Source organism: Bombina bombina, chromosome 3 (assembly GCF_027579735.1).
Source record: "Bombina bombina isolate aBomBom1 chromosome 3, aBomBom1.pri, whole genome shotgun sequence".
Classification (NCBI taxonomy): domain Eukaryota; kingdom Metazoa; phylum Chordata; class Amphibia; order Anura; family Bombinatoridae; genus Bombina; species Bombina bombina.
The window spans coordinates 1061779061-1061793985 of NC_069501.1; the positions used below are offsets into that span (position 1 = coordinate 1061779061).

The window sequence follows — 14925 nt, forward strand, 5'->3', positions numbered from 1 at the left end:
CTATATTAGGGTTTATTTTATAGGTAAGTATTTAGTTTTAAATAGGAATAATTTATTTAATAATAGTAAATTTATTTTGTTTAATTAAAATTATATTTAACTTAGGGGGGTGTTATGGTTAGGGTTAGACTTAGGTTTAGGGGTTAATAACTTTATTATAGTAGCGGCGACGTTGCGGGCGGGAGATTAGGGGTTAATAATTTTAGGTAGGTGGCGGCGATGTTAGGGAGGGCAGATTAGGGGTTAATACAATTTATTATAGTGTTTGCGAGACGGGAGTGCGGCGGTTTAGGGGTTAATACATTTATTATAGTGGCGGCGAGTTCCGGTCGGCAGATTAGGGGTTAATAAGTGTAGGTAGGTGGCGGCGACGTGGGGGGGGGGCAGATTAGGGGTTAATAAATATAGTTGTCGGCGATGTTAGGGACAGCAGATTAGGGGTTCATAGCGATAATGTAGGTGGCAGCGGTGTCCGGAACGGCAGATTAGGGGTTAATAGTATAATGCAGGTGGCAGCGATAACGGGGGCGGCAGATTAGGGGTTAATAAGTGGTTAATAAGTGTAAGGTTAGGAGTTCAGTTCCTTTGACCTGTAGATAGGCATTTTTGAAGACAAATGCATCTACAACTCGAACTGGAGGGGGAACCTGGTATTCTATGGCCGTTACATAGATTATCTTATTTTTATATGGGAAGGTTATTTGGAATCAGTCACACTTTTCACTAGTAGCCTCAATTGTAATGAAATGGGCCTGACTTTTATACATAATATTAAAAAGGATAAGATCAAATTTCTCAATTTGGTCCTCAAATGGGATATAGATAGTAGTGTCTTGTCTTCCACCTATTTTAAGAATGCTCAGCTCCTGAATGATGCAGATACCTTCAGTTCTGCATTATCTTCCATATTTGGGACCTCTGGCCATACTGCTGCTGCAGAATACTCTCTCTTTGATCTCCACCAGAGCAGTAGATCTGTGGCACATTACGCCATTGAGTTTTGCACCTTGGCACATGAGACCAGTTGGGATGGCAGTGCTCTCAAAGCGGCCTTCAGAAGAGGCCTGCATGAGCGCATCAAGGATGAGCTCACTTATTGTGATGTTCCATCTTCCCTGGATGAATTCATAACATTTAGTCTGGATTCTCGCTTTCAAGAGAGACAAGCTGAGAGAGAGAAAAATTGCAGAATCCTTCCCTCTCGTCCTCCTACCCATCCAGTCTCTAGACTATCCTCTACTCCTTCAGCACCTCCAGTTACCTCTGAAGAAAAACCCATGGATCTCTATTCCCTTAAGACCTCTGAATCTGAACAACAGAGAATGTAATGAATTAATTCACTATATCAATTCAATCCTTTGTATGGATCACAACTGTGGATGATAGGTTTTGTATCACTTAGCTGTAAATTAACATATGGATAAATGTTAATTTTAGGGCACAAAGTGAGTTTATATCGAATTCACAAACTTGGATTAATATGTGAATAGGTGTAGAATCTCTCACTATGTTTATACTTGCAAATTAATAAAGTATAAATTTTCCACACTGGAAAAATAGCAATGAAGATTTTATGCTGGTAATATAATTCTAAGTACAGCCAAAATGTTTAGGAAACCTCCGAGCCCACACTACCTGCATATAGAGACTAGCAGGGAAATGTTCTGTAGCAGCAGAGCATGTGAATCAGTGAGACAGGCTGAGACAGAACGGTAGAACAGCTGATATGAGGTCTGCTTGTAAGCTGAGCCGTCTGGAATAGTTGTGATGTCACTGCTTAGGAATGTCTTGCAGTGAGCAGCTCCGTGTTTGCTGAAACTTGCAATGCAGAGTGGCAGTTGAATTAGAGGTAAACAGCTTACCGGGAATTGTAACAGTATCAATCTTGCAAATTGTGACAAGCAGGTCACGCTGTTGTAGTGTCAATAAATCACTTGATAAACTTCAGCAGTAGCAGAGCAGAAGTAGCAAGTTCTACCTAGGCAGAAAGCAATCCAGTTTCCTTGTAGAAATTTAGGTTAACGATTTAGGAATAAACTTTCTAAGGTTTGAAATAGCTGGAGCACAAAACATGTGCAGGGAGCTCAGTTAGGTTAATTTCTTAATCACTAAGCACCTGGCTGGCCTCAAGAGTAACTTTAAATAGGGTAAGGGGTTGGCCTGAGTTTGTAAAGGTGGTATAGAGAGATTACAGCTTTCTGTAAAGGTGGAACAGAATTCCTGACAGAATGCCCCCTTCAGGCATGCCGTCCCACGGCTTGCATGCGTGGTCTTTCGGGATTCCGTCGATGGAACTGAGAGATAAGTCTTGGGGCATTGACATGGTTAACGGGTTCCCATGTGTCCTCGTCAGAGGAATATCCTTTCCACCTAACCAGGTACTGAAGTTGACCCCTGTTGATGCGTGAGTCTAGTATGTTACCTACTTCATAAATATTATCCTCTAGAATTTGTGTTTTTGGAGGTAATACTTGGGTGCTGTTAATAGCTGCTGGTTTTAGTGAGGATACATGAAAAGTGGGATGTATACTTAAAGATGAGGGTAAGCGAAGGGTTATAGCATTTTGATTGACGACTTTAATAATCTGGAAGGGTCCAACAAACAGAGTAGCTAACTTCTTACTGGGAAGTTGTAGTTTTAGATTTTTCGTGGAAAGCCAGGCCCAATCTCCTATGGAATATTGTGGAGATGGTCTTCGTCTGAGGTCGTAGTATTTCTTTTGTACAGCTTGAGCTGTCTGGAGGTTTTCTTGGAGTAACTTCCAATTCTCGTGTAAATGGTCAGCTAAATCTTCAACGTTTGGATTACAACAGGATTCCGTTGTTGTTAAGACCATCTTTGGGTGAAATGCGTAATTTGCGTAGAAAGGTGTCATTTTGCTAGAGGAGTTAAGGGAGTTGTTGTAAGCAAATTCAGCTAGAGAGAGGTATTTATTCCAATCCCCCTGATGGTAGGCACAGTAACACCTCAAGTACTGTTCAAGCCACTGGTTTAATCGTTCCGTTTGGCCATTAGTCTGGGGGTGGTAAGCAGTACTATAACGATGGTCGATTTGGAGTTTCTGGCATAAGTTTCTCCAAAAACGAGAGGTGAACTGCGTGCCTCTATCGGTGGTGAGAATCTCTGGAATTCCATGGTACTTTACTACATTATCAATGAATAACTGAGCTGTTTCGGCTGAGGTTGGGAGTTTGTGGTGAGGTACAAAATGAGCCATTTTAGTGAGGAGGTCTATTATAACCAAGACTGTATTCATTCCGGCTGAAGTAGGTAATTCAACAATGAAGTCTAGGCCTAAGTGAGTCCAAGGTCTTCCAGGGACTGGTATTGGCATGAGTAATCCGTATGGGGGTCTTTTTTCGGATTTTGATGTGATACATCTAGTACAAGCCTGTACATAGAGGCGAATCTCCGGAGCCATTCCTGGCCACCAGTAAGCCCTACTTATCAGCTCTTGAGTTCTCTGGATCCCAGGGTGTCCAGAGAGAGGAGTATCATGATGTTCTCTAATGATGTATTGTCTTAAAGTAGTCGGAACATACAACTTATTTTGTTTGTAGTAGAGACCATCCGATCCTATACGTAGATCAGGTGGAAGTTCCTGTTCAGTTTGCAAGGCTTTTTTAAACTTGGAAGCTGTGGTGGTAATGCTTCCAATGTATGAGTCGTGTGGAATTATAGCCAAAGGGTTTTCGCTACAATCGGGTTTAGGGTCTCTACGGGATAAAGCATCTGCCTTACCATTACGAGAGGCTGGCCTATATACTATCTGGAATAGGAATCTACTGAAATAGAGACTCCACCTCATTTGTCTTGAGGAAAGAGTCTTATTCCTTTGTAAATATTCCAAATTTCTATGGTCTGTATACACTATTATTGGTAGTTGAGTTCCTTCTAGTAGATGTCTCCAAGTCTCGAAAGCTCTTTTGATGGAGAGTAGTTCCTTTTCGCCTATGGGGTAGTTTCTTTCGGCGGGGGACATCATCTTGGAAAAGAAGGCTATTGGATGTAATGGATGCATTAGGCTTTTTCTCTGAGAAAGAACTGCTCCCAAAGCATAATCAGATGAGTCTACTTCGAGGAAGTATTGGAGATCAGGATTGGGGTGATGTAAAATGGGTGCTGATGTAAAAGAGGATTTCAAATATTCAAACGCTTCTGCTGCCTTTTCATTCCAAAGAAATCTGGAAGTGCAACCAGTAAGCGAGGTCAATGGTTTAGCTATACCAGAATACCCTTTAATGAATTTTCGGTAGTAATTACTAAACCCTAAAAACCGCTGTAGATCCTTGCGGCTTTGTGGGGTAGGCCAGCTCTTTACCACTTCTACTTTGTCTTGTTGCATTTGAATGCCCTCGGATGAGATATTGTATCCCAAGAAGGAGATCTTTTCAGCATGGAATATACATTTTTCGGCCTTGGCATATAATCGATGTATTTGAAGTCTGGATAGAACCCAGCTGACGTGTTTGATATGGTCTTGTAAATTCTGGGAATAAATGAGAATGTCATCCAGATAGACCACTACACATATGTCAAGGAGATCCCTGAAAACATCATTGATGTAATGCTGAAAAGTTGCAGGAGCATTACATAATCCAAATGGCATAACCAGGTATTCGTATAGGCCATATCTCGTTCTAAACGCAGTTAACCATTCATCTCCCTCTCTTATGCGAATGAGGTTGTAGGCCCCCCTGAGGTCCAATTTGGTGAATATCTTAGCTTGATGGAGTCGCTCGATAAGTTCAGGAATTAAGGGGAGTGGATACCTGTTTTTAACGGTAACTTTATTGAGCTCTCTATAATCAATGATCGGACGTAGTGATTTATCTTTGTTTCTAACAAAGAACATACCAGCTGCCGCAGGAGACACGGACGGCCTGATGAACCCTTTTTTTTAGGTTTTCGTCTAAATAGCCTTTTAAATGTGCTAATTCAGGTTGGCTTAGAGGGTAGAGATGACCATGTGGTATTACTGAACCAGGTTTCAGATCTATAGGGCAGTCATAGCTACGGTGTGGAGGTAGTGTTTCTGCCTCCCTCTTACTAAATACTTCTGTATATTGTGAATATACTTCAGGTATATCTGTAGTTTGTTCAGCTATGTGGATGGTATGTGATAAATGGTAACAATTTGTTTTACAATGAGAGGAGTTCAAAGTGACTTTTAGGGTTTTCCAATCTATGGAGGGTTCATGGAGGCGTATCCACTGAATACCTAGAACGATTGGAAAAAGAGGAGAAGGTAAAACATCAAATGAAATGTGTTCGAAATGGCAGTTTTGAGTGGTAACCATTAAAGGAACCGTGTGGTGTGTTATCGGACCGCTAGCTATGTATGTACCATCCACAACACGAATGGAGACAGGAGAGCTTTTTTTTTCAAGTGGTATTTTATTTGCCTTAACAACCTCTATGTCTATATAATTCCCATGTGCCCCAGTGTAGAGAATGGCCTCAGAAGATAGGCGTCTACGGTCCCACTGCAAAGAGAGAGAGATGAAACAATAATTAGGTTTGTTCTGCTGTGAGGTAGTACAATTGGTTAGCAGACACTTACTTTTCTTGTTTTTCAGAAGAATGGGGCAGTCCTTGACTGAATGTGTTGGACTAGCACAATAAAGACACAACGAGAGAGTTTTTCTTCTTTGCTTTTCCTCAGTAGACAGAGGTCCCCTCAAGAGCCCTATTTCCATTGGTTCCTGAGATGTCCCACCGCTACCTATGGGTACTGCAGAAGTGGGGGTCTTACGATAAGTAGGTTCTGGACCATGGCGTTCAGACTTCCTCTCCCTTAGGCGCCTGTCTATTTGCATAGATAATCTCATCAATGCTTCCAATGTGTCAGGTAGCTCCACTCTGGCAAGCTCATCTTTAACACTATCAGAGAGTCCCAGTCGGAATTGATTTTTCAAGGCTACCCTGTTCCATTGAGAGTCCGTTGAATACTGTTTGAACTCAGTAATATACTGTTCAACTGGTTTTGTACCCTGTTTGAGGGCTCTCATCTTTGTTTCTGCTGTAATCTGTGAATTTGTATCAAGGTATAGCTCATCCATGGCCTGAAGAAAGTCTGGGAGAGAGAATAGAATGGGACTGTTAGATTCATAGTATGAGTCCGCCCATATCCTGGGTTCTCCGCGCAGATAGGAGATCATAGTCAAAACCTTTAAATGGTCGGTAAGATAAGTCTTTGGTTTGAGTGTGAAAGTGAGCGAACAGGCATTTTTGAACTGACGATAAGTTCTTCTGTCCCCAGAGAATAAATCAGGACTGGATATTTGTGGCTCAGGATGAGTGTCTTGTGATGGTGTTTTGTGTCCTATGGAATCTCTAATAACCTTTCTTAGAGTTTCATTTTCTATTTGTAAACTGTTCATAGCTTGACCTAATTGGTCCACCTTCTGTGACAGTTCATAAACCACCTGTGGTAAATCCACTGGATCCATCTTACTGGCTTAGGCCTAGATTTGGAGTTCGGCGGTAAAAGGGCTGTTAACGCTCCACGGGTTTTTTTCTGGCCGCACCATAAATTTAACTCTGGTATCGAGAGTTCAAACAAATGCTGCGTTAGGCTCCAAAAAAGGAGCGTAGAGCATATTTACCGCAAATGCAACTCTCGATACCAGAGTTGCTTACGGACGCGGCCGGCATCAAAAACGTGCTCGTGCACGATTCTCCCATAGGAAACAATGGGGCAGTTTGAGCTGAAAAAAAACCTAACACCTGCAAAAAAGCAGCGTTCAGCTCTTAACGCAGCCCCATTGTTTCCTATGGGGAAACACTTCCTACGTCTGCACCTAACACTCTAACATGTACCCCGAGTCTAAACACCCCTAACCTTACACTTATTAACCCCTAATCTGCCGCCCCCGCTATCGCTGACCCCTGCATTACACTTTTAACCCCTAATCTGCCGCTCCGTAAACCGCCGCCACCTACGTTATCCCTATGTACCCCTAATCTGCTGCCCTAACATCGCCGACCCCTATGTTATATTTATTAACCCCTAATCTGCCCCCCACAACGTCGCCGACACCTGCCTACACTTATTAACCCCTAATCTGCCGAGCGGACCTGAGCGCTACTATAATAAAGTTATTAACCCCTAATCCGCCTCACTAACCCTATCATAAATAGTATTAACCCCTAATCTGCCCTCCCTAACATCGCCGACACCTACCTTCAATTATTAACCCCTAATCTGCCGACCGGAGCTCACCGCTATTCTAATAAATGTATTAACCCCTAAAGCTAAGTCTAACCCTAACACTAACACCCCCCTAAGTTAAATATAATTTTTATCTAACGAAATAAATTAACTCTTATTAAATAAATAATTCCTATTTAAAGCTAAATACTTACCTGTAAAATACATCCTAATATAGCTACAATATAAATTATAATTATATTATAGCTATTTTAGGATTAATATTTATTTTACAGGCAACTTTGTAATTATTTTAACCAGGTACAATAGCTATTAAATAGTTAAGAACTATTTAATAGTTACCTAGTTAAAATAATAACAAATTTACCTGTAAAATAAATCCTAACCTAAGATATAATTAAACCTAACACTACCCTATCAATAAAATAATTAAATAAACTACCTACAATTACCTACAATTAACCTAACACTACACTATCAATAAATTAATTAAACACAATTGCTACAAATAAATACAATTAAATAAACTAGCTAAAGTACAAAAAATAAAAAAGAACTAAGTTACAGAAAATAATAAAATATTTACAAACATAAGAAAAATATTACAACAATTTTAAACTAATTACACCTACTCTAAGCCCCCTAATAAAATAACAAAGCCCCCCAAAATAAAAAATTCCCTACCCTATTCTAAAATACAAATATTACAAGCTCTTTTACCTTACCAGCCCTGAACAGGGCCCTTTGCGGGGCATGCCCCAAGAATTTCAGCTCTTTTGCCTGTAAAAAAAAACATACAATACCCCCCCCCCAACATTACAACCCACCACCCACATACCCCTAATCTAACCCAAACCCCCCTTAAATAAACCTAACACTAATCCCCTGAAGATCTTCCTACCTTGTCTTCACCATACCAGGTTCACCGATCCGTCCTGGCTCCAAGATCTTCATCCAACCCAAGCAGGGGTTGGCGATCCATAATCCGGTGCTCCAAAGTCTTCCTCCTATCCGGCAAGAAGAGGACATCCGGACCGGCAAACATCTTCTCCAAGCGGCATCTTCTATCTTCTTCCATCCGATGACGACCGGCTCCATCTTGAAGACCTCCAGCGCGGATCCATCCTCTTCTTCCGACGACTAGACGACGAATGACGGTTCCTTTAAGGGACGTCATCCAAGATGGCGTCCCTCGAATTCCGATTGGCTGATAGGATTCTATCAGCCAATCGGAATTAAGGTAGGAATTTTCTGATTGGCTGATGGAATCAGCCAATCAGAATATAGTTCAATCCGATTGGCTGATCCAATCAGCCAATCAGATTGAGCTCGCATTCTATTGGCTGTTCCGATCAGCCAATAGAATGCGAGCTCAATCTGATTGGCTGATTGGATCAGCCAATCGGATTGAACTATATTCTGATTGGCTGATTCCATCAGCCAATCAGAAAATTCCTACCTTAATTCCGATTGGCTGATAGAATCCTATCAGCCAATCGGAATTCGAGGGACGCCATCTTGGATGACGTCCCTTAAAGGAACCGTCATTCGTCGTCTAGTCGTCGGAAGAAGAGGATGGATCCGCGCTGGAGGTCTTCAAGATGGAGCCGGTCGTCATCGGATGGAAGAAGATAGAAGATGCCGCTCGGAGAAGATGTTTGCCGGTCCGGATGTCCTCTTCTTGCCGGATAGGAGGAAGACTTTGGAGCACCGGATTATGGATCGCCAACCCCTGCTTGGGTTGGATGAAGATCTTGGAGCCAGGACGGATCGGTGAACCTGGTATGGTGAAGACAAGGTAGGAAGATCTTCAGGGGATTAGTGTTAGGTTTATTTAAGGGGGGTTTGGGTTAGATTAGGGGTATGTGGGTGGTGGGTTGTAATGTTGGGGGGGGGGTATTGTATGTTTTTTTTTACAGGCAAAAGAGCTGAAATTCTTGGGGCATGCCCCGCAAAGGGCCCTGTTCAGGGCTGGTAAGGTAAAAGAGCTTGTAATATTTGTATTTTAGAATAGGGTAGGGAATTTTTTATTTTGGGGGGCTTTGTTATTTTATTAGGGGGCTTAGAGTAGGTGTAATTAGTTTAAAATTGTTGTAATATTTTTCTTATGTTTGTAAATATTTTATTATTTTCTGTAACTTAGTTCTTTTTTATTTTTTGTACTTTAGCTAGTTTATTTAATTGTATTTATTTGTAGCAATTGTGTTTAATTAATTTATTGATAGTGTAGTGTTAGGTTAATTGTAGGTAATTGTAGGTAGTTTATTTAATTATTTTATTGATAGGGTAGTGTTAGGTTTAATTATATCTTAGGTTAGGATTTATTTTACAGGTAAATTTGTTATTATTTTAACTAGGTAACTATTAAATAGTTCTTAACTATTTAATAGCTATTGTACCTGGTTAAAATAATTACAAAGTTGCCTGTAAAATAAATATTAATCCTAAAATAGCTATAATATAATTATAATTTATATTGTAGCTATATTAGGATGTATTTTACAGGTAAGTATTTAGCTTTAAATAGGAATTATTTATTTAATAAGAGTTAATTTATTTCGTTAGATAAAAATTATATTTAACTTAGGGGGGTGTTAGTGTTAGGGTTAGACTTAGCTTTAGGGGTTAATACATTTATTAGAATAGCGGTGAGCTCCGGTCGGCAGATTAGGGGTTAATAATTGAAGGTAGGTGTCGGCGATGTTAGGGAGGGCAGATTAGGGGTTAATACTATTTATGATAGGGTTAGTGAGGCGGATTAGGGGTTAATAACTTTATTATAGTAGCGCTCAGGTCCGCTCGGCAGATTAGGGGTTAATAAGTGTAGGTAGGTGTCGGCGACGTTGAGGGGGGCAGATTAGGGGTTAATAAATATAACATAGGGGTCGGCGATGTTAGGGGTAGCAGATTAGGGGTACATAGGGATAACGTAGGTGGCGGCGATTTGCGGTCGGAAGATTAGGGGTTAATTATTTTAAGTAGCTTGCGGCGACGTTGTGGGGGGCAAGTTAGGGGTTAATAGATATAATACAGGGGTCGGCGGTGTTAGGGGCAGCAGATTAGGGGTACATAAGTATAACGTAGGTGGCGGTCGGCAGATTAGGGGTTAAAAATTTTAATCGAGTGGCGGCGATGTGGGGGGAGCTCGGTTTAGGGGTACATAGGTAGTTTATGGGTGTTAGTGTAATTTAGGGTACAGTAGTTAAGAGCTTTATAAACCGGCGTTAGCCAGAAAGCTCTTAACTCCTGCTATTTTCAGGCGGCTGGAATCTTGTCGTTAGAGCTCTAACGCTCACTGCAGAAACGACTCTAAATACCGGCGTTAGGAAGATCCCATTGAAAAGATAGGCTACGCAAATGGCGTAGGGGGATCTGCGGTATGGAAAAGTCGCGGCTGAAAAGTGAGCGTTAGACCCTTTAATCACTGACTCCAAATACCAGCGGGCGGCCAAAACCAGCGTTAGGAGCCTCTAACGCTGGTTTTGACGGCTACCGCCGAACTCTAAATCTAGGCCTTAGTGATTCTGTAATGAATTAATTCACTGTATCAATTCAATCCTTTGTATGGATCACAACTGTGGATGATAGGTTTTGTATCACTTAGCTGTAAATTAACATATGGATAAATGTTAATTTTAGGGCACAAAGTGAGTTTATATCGAATTCACAAACTTGGATTAATATGTGAATAGGTGTAGAATCTCTCACTATGTTTATACTTGCAAATTAATAAAGTATAAATTTTCCACACTGGAAAAATAGCAATGAAGATTTTATGCTGGTAATATAATTCTAAGTACAGCCAAAATGTTTAGGAAACCTCCGAGCCCACACTACCTGCATATAGAGACTAGCAGGGAAATGTTCTGTAGCAGCAGAGCATGTGAATCAGTGAGACAGGCTGAGACAGAACGGTAGAACAGCTGATATGAGGTCTGCTTGTAAGCTGAGCCGTCTGGAATAGTTGTGATGTCACTGCTTAGGAATGTCTTGCAGTGAGCAGCTCCGTGTTTGCTGAAACTTGCAATGCAGAGTGGCAGTTGAATTAGAGGTAAACAGCTTACCGGGAATTGTAACAGTATCAATCTTGCAAATTGTGACAAGCAGGTCACGCTGTTGTAGTGTCAATAAATCACTTGATAAACTTCAGCAGTAGCGGAGCAGAAGTAGCAAGTTCTGCCTAGGCAGAAAGCAATCCAGTTTCCTTGTAGAAATTCAGGTTAACGATTTAGGAATAAACTTTCTAAGGTTTGAAATAGCTGGAGCACAAAACATGTGCAGGGAGCTCAGTTAGGTTAATTTCTTAATCACTAAGCACCTGGCTGGCCTCAAGAGTAACTTTAAATAGGGTAAGGGGTTGGCCTGAGTTTGTAAAGGTGGTATAGAGAGATTACAGCTTTCTGTAAAGGTGGAACAGAATTCCTGACAGAGAAGAAGGAGATTTAGACTGTTTCTATTGTGGTTCTAATTCACACCAACTCAAGAATTGTGATATAATGTCAGGAAAAGCCAACGCTTAGAGGATAAAAGTGGGATACCTCTAAGCCTGGCCACTACTAATTCCCCTCACTCTTCTCAGATCCTGATACCTGTTACCCTTTCTTTTCTTCAGAATTCTGTCCACGCTCAAACCTTTATTGATTCAGGGGCAGCTGGAAATTTACTAGATCACTGTTTCATGATTCACGCAGGGTTGCCTCTTCTTCAGAAAAAAAATAATGTCTTAAAATAACCACTCTGGATGACACCCCCCCATTGGATCAAGTGGGAGTCCTACATACCGAACAGTTGCAGTTCGATGTCATTCATTCTCCTGCACAACCAGTTATCCTTGGTCTTCCTTGGCTACGTAAACACAATCCTCAATCCGACTGGACTGAGGGACAGTTGGCCTCCTGGGGTAAATCCTGTTTTCACTCCTGCCTGGCTAAGGTTACTCAGCTGCATCGCATCCCTATAGCCAGCCTTCTGACCCCTTTTAATCTTCTCTAAAAATATACAGAATTTATGGATTTCTTTGAAAAGAAAGCAGCTGATGTACTGCCACCTCACCATCCTTACGACTGCAAAATTGACCTCTTTCCTGGAGCCCCACTTCCTAAAGGGAGGACTTATCCGCTCTCTTAAGCTGAAACCAAGGCCATGGAGGAATATCCAAGAGAACCTAGATAAAGGCTTTATTCGCAATTCTTTCTCTCCTGCTGGGGCTGGCTTCTTTTTTGTCAGTAAAAAAGGATGGTGGTCTCAGACCCTGTATCGACTACAGAGCCCTAAACAACATTACAATCAAGAATTGTTATCCTATTCCTTTGATCACTGAATTATATGATTCACTCCAAATTTCTTGCTACTTTAAAAGTTGGATCTACGTGGGGCGAACAATCTCATTCGTATCTTCCTGGGACATGAGTGGAATACTGCCCTTCAACACGAGATCAGGGCATTACGAATACCTCGTAATGCCTTTTGGGTTCTGCAATGCCCCTGCTGTCTTCCAAGCTTTCGTCAATGATGTCTTCCATGACCTAATCGCACTGTCATCGTCTATTTAGATGATATCCTCATATTCTCCTCCACCCTTGAGGAGCATCAAGAGCATGTAAAACAGGTACTTCTTCGCCTCCGAAACAATTCTCTGGTAGCCAAGCTGGAGAAATGTGAGTTTGATCAAGTTCAGATCCAGTTCCTTGGCTATGTTATCTCAAAGGAGGGTTTTGCCATGGATCCTACAAAGCTAACCGCAGTTCTGGAATGGCCTCAACCCACCTCATTAAAGGAACTACAGAGATTCTTGGAGTTTTCCAATTATTATCGCAAATTTATAAAGAACTTCTCACAAATCGTTGCTCCACTAACTGAGCTGACTAAACAAAACAGAGACTGCAAGAATTGGCCTCCTGTAGCTGTGCATGCTTTCTCTGAAAAAAGTATTTTGTTCTGCTCCTGTGCTCCGCCATCCTGATCATGATCTTCAGTTCACTCTAGAGATTGATGCCTCCGAGATAGGAGCTGGTGCAGTCTTAACCCAAAGGGACCCTTTTACTTCCAATCACACCCTGTAGTCTTTTTATTCAAACGGTTTACTCCTGCAAAAAGGAGTTACGATGTGGGTAATCATGAACTCTTAGCCATTAAGATGGCCCTGACTGAAGCTAGAGGGTACTTCCAACACTATTCAGATTCTCACTGACCAAAAGAATCTGACTTATCTAGAGACTGCTCATCGACTCAATCCTCGACAGGCCAGGTGGGCCCTATTCTTTTCCCATTTTAACTTTATAGTCTATTACCTTCCTGGGACAAAGAATAAAAAAGCTAATACGCTTTCCCGTCAGTTTCCTAATGACTTTTCTGAAGCTCCTATCGAAATCATCATACCTCCTTCCTGTGTGATTGCTCAGCTCAACACCTCTCTTCTTGAAAGACTGCAACGTGCCCAATCAAGAAAACCTTAGGAAGCCCATGCGGCACTTGAGATCCTTTATGTTACTCCAAACCTTTGCTCTCCTGTGCTATCCTGGGCTCATGACAGCAAACTGTCAGGTCATCCTGGTTTGACAAGAACCTTTAAACTCCTTTCCCAACATGTGTGGTGGCCTACCATAAAGTCAGACTCTCAAGATTATGTCAAGACTGGTCAGACCTGTGCTGTTAATAAGACTTCCTGTTCCCTACCTCATGGCCTACTTCAATCATTGTCCATACCTAAACAACCATGGACACACATAGCCATGGATTTTGTTGTAGACCTCCCTCTTTCTGACCATCATACAATCATCTGGGTTGATTCTCCAAACTTGCTCATTTTGTACCTTTACCTAAGTTACCTATAGCTCAAGAATTGTCCACTCTTTTTCTGTTACACGTGGTACGGCTTCATGGTATATCCGTAAATATCGTCTCTGACAGAGGACCTCAATGTATTTCTTCCTTTTGGAGAAGCTTTTGCAAATTGCTTGGAACCACTGTTTCTTTGTCCTCTGGTTATCATCCCCAGACTAACGGGCAGACGGAGAGAAGCAATCAGGATATTTAGGCTTATCTCAGAGCTTATGTCAATTCACAGCATACTAATTGGTCTGGGTTGTTACCCCTAGCTGAACTGGCAAAGAACACTCATTGGCATTCTTCTCTATGAAGTTTTCATTTCCAGGCCGCAGCTGGTTATTGACCTTGTGTGTTTCCTCTTTCTGCTCAATCCACAGGAGTCCCTGCTGCAGAACGTTGCTTCACTGACCTCACTATCCATTGGCAATGAATTTGCTCTCCATTACATTCAACCATCTCCAGATCTCCATCTCCAAGAGGTTTGCTGATCATCATCAAGCTAATAATCGTGCCTTTGTTGCAGGTGATCGTGTCTGGGTCTCTACCCAACATATCTGTTTACGTCAACTTTGTCACAAATTAGGACCTTGGTATATTGGTCCTTATAAAGTGTCAGGGTGCCAGGAATCAGACGAGAAGTGCAAAATAATCACACCTTTATTAATAACAAAAAATAATTAAAATTCTAAAAGTCAAATAACAAGCCAGGAGTCAAAACCAGGGCTGGTAGTCAGACAAGCCGAGTCAGGAGCTAAAGCAAATAGTCAGACGAGCCAAGTCAGGAGCCAAAGCGAGTAGTCAGACGAGCCAGAATCAGGAACAAGGAGAACAGCAGAGTCAGGAACAAGCCAGGGATCAGGAACCAGGAGGGACGTCAGACAGCCAGGTAATACACAGGAACTGGAACTCACAAACAGTTCTG

The 14925-nt window shown here is 41.6% G+C and overlaps 1 protein-coding gene and 1 long non-coding RNA gene across 2 annotated transcripts in view; one reads left to right on the forward strand and one right to left on the reverse strand.

Moving 5' to 3' along the window:
• Positions 1 to 14925, forward strand: part of ITGB7 (integrin subunit beta 7) — a 234525-nt gene that overhangs the window by 176005 nt on the left and 43595 nt on the right.
• On the reverse strand, positions 5379 to 5628 carry LOC128654414 (uncharacterized). Its single transcript, XR_008401460.1, has 2 exons — positions 5565 to 5628; positions 5379 to 5487 (listed from the first exon to the last, which is right to left on the reverse strand). It is a non-coding gene; the product is annotated as an uncharacterized LOC128654414 (long non-coding RNA).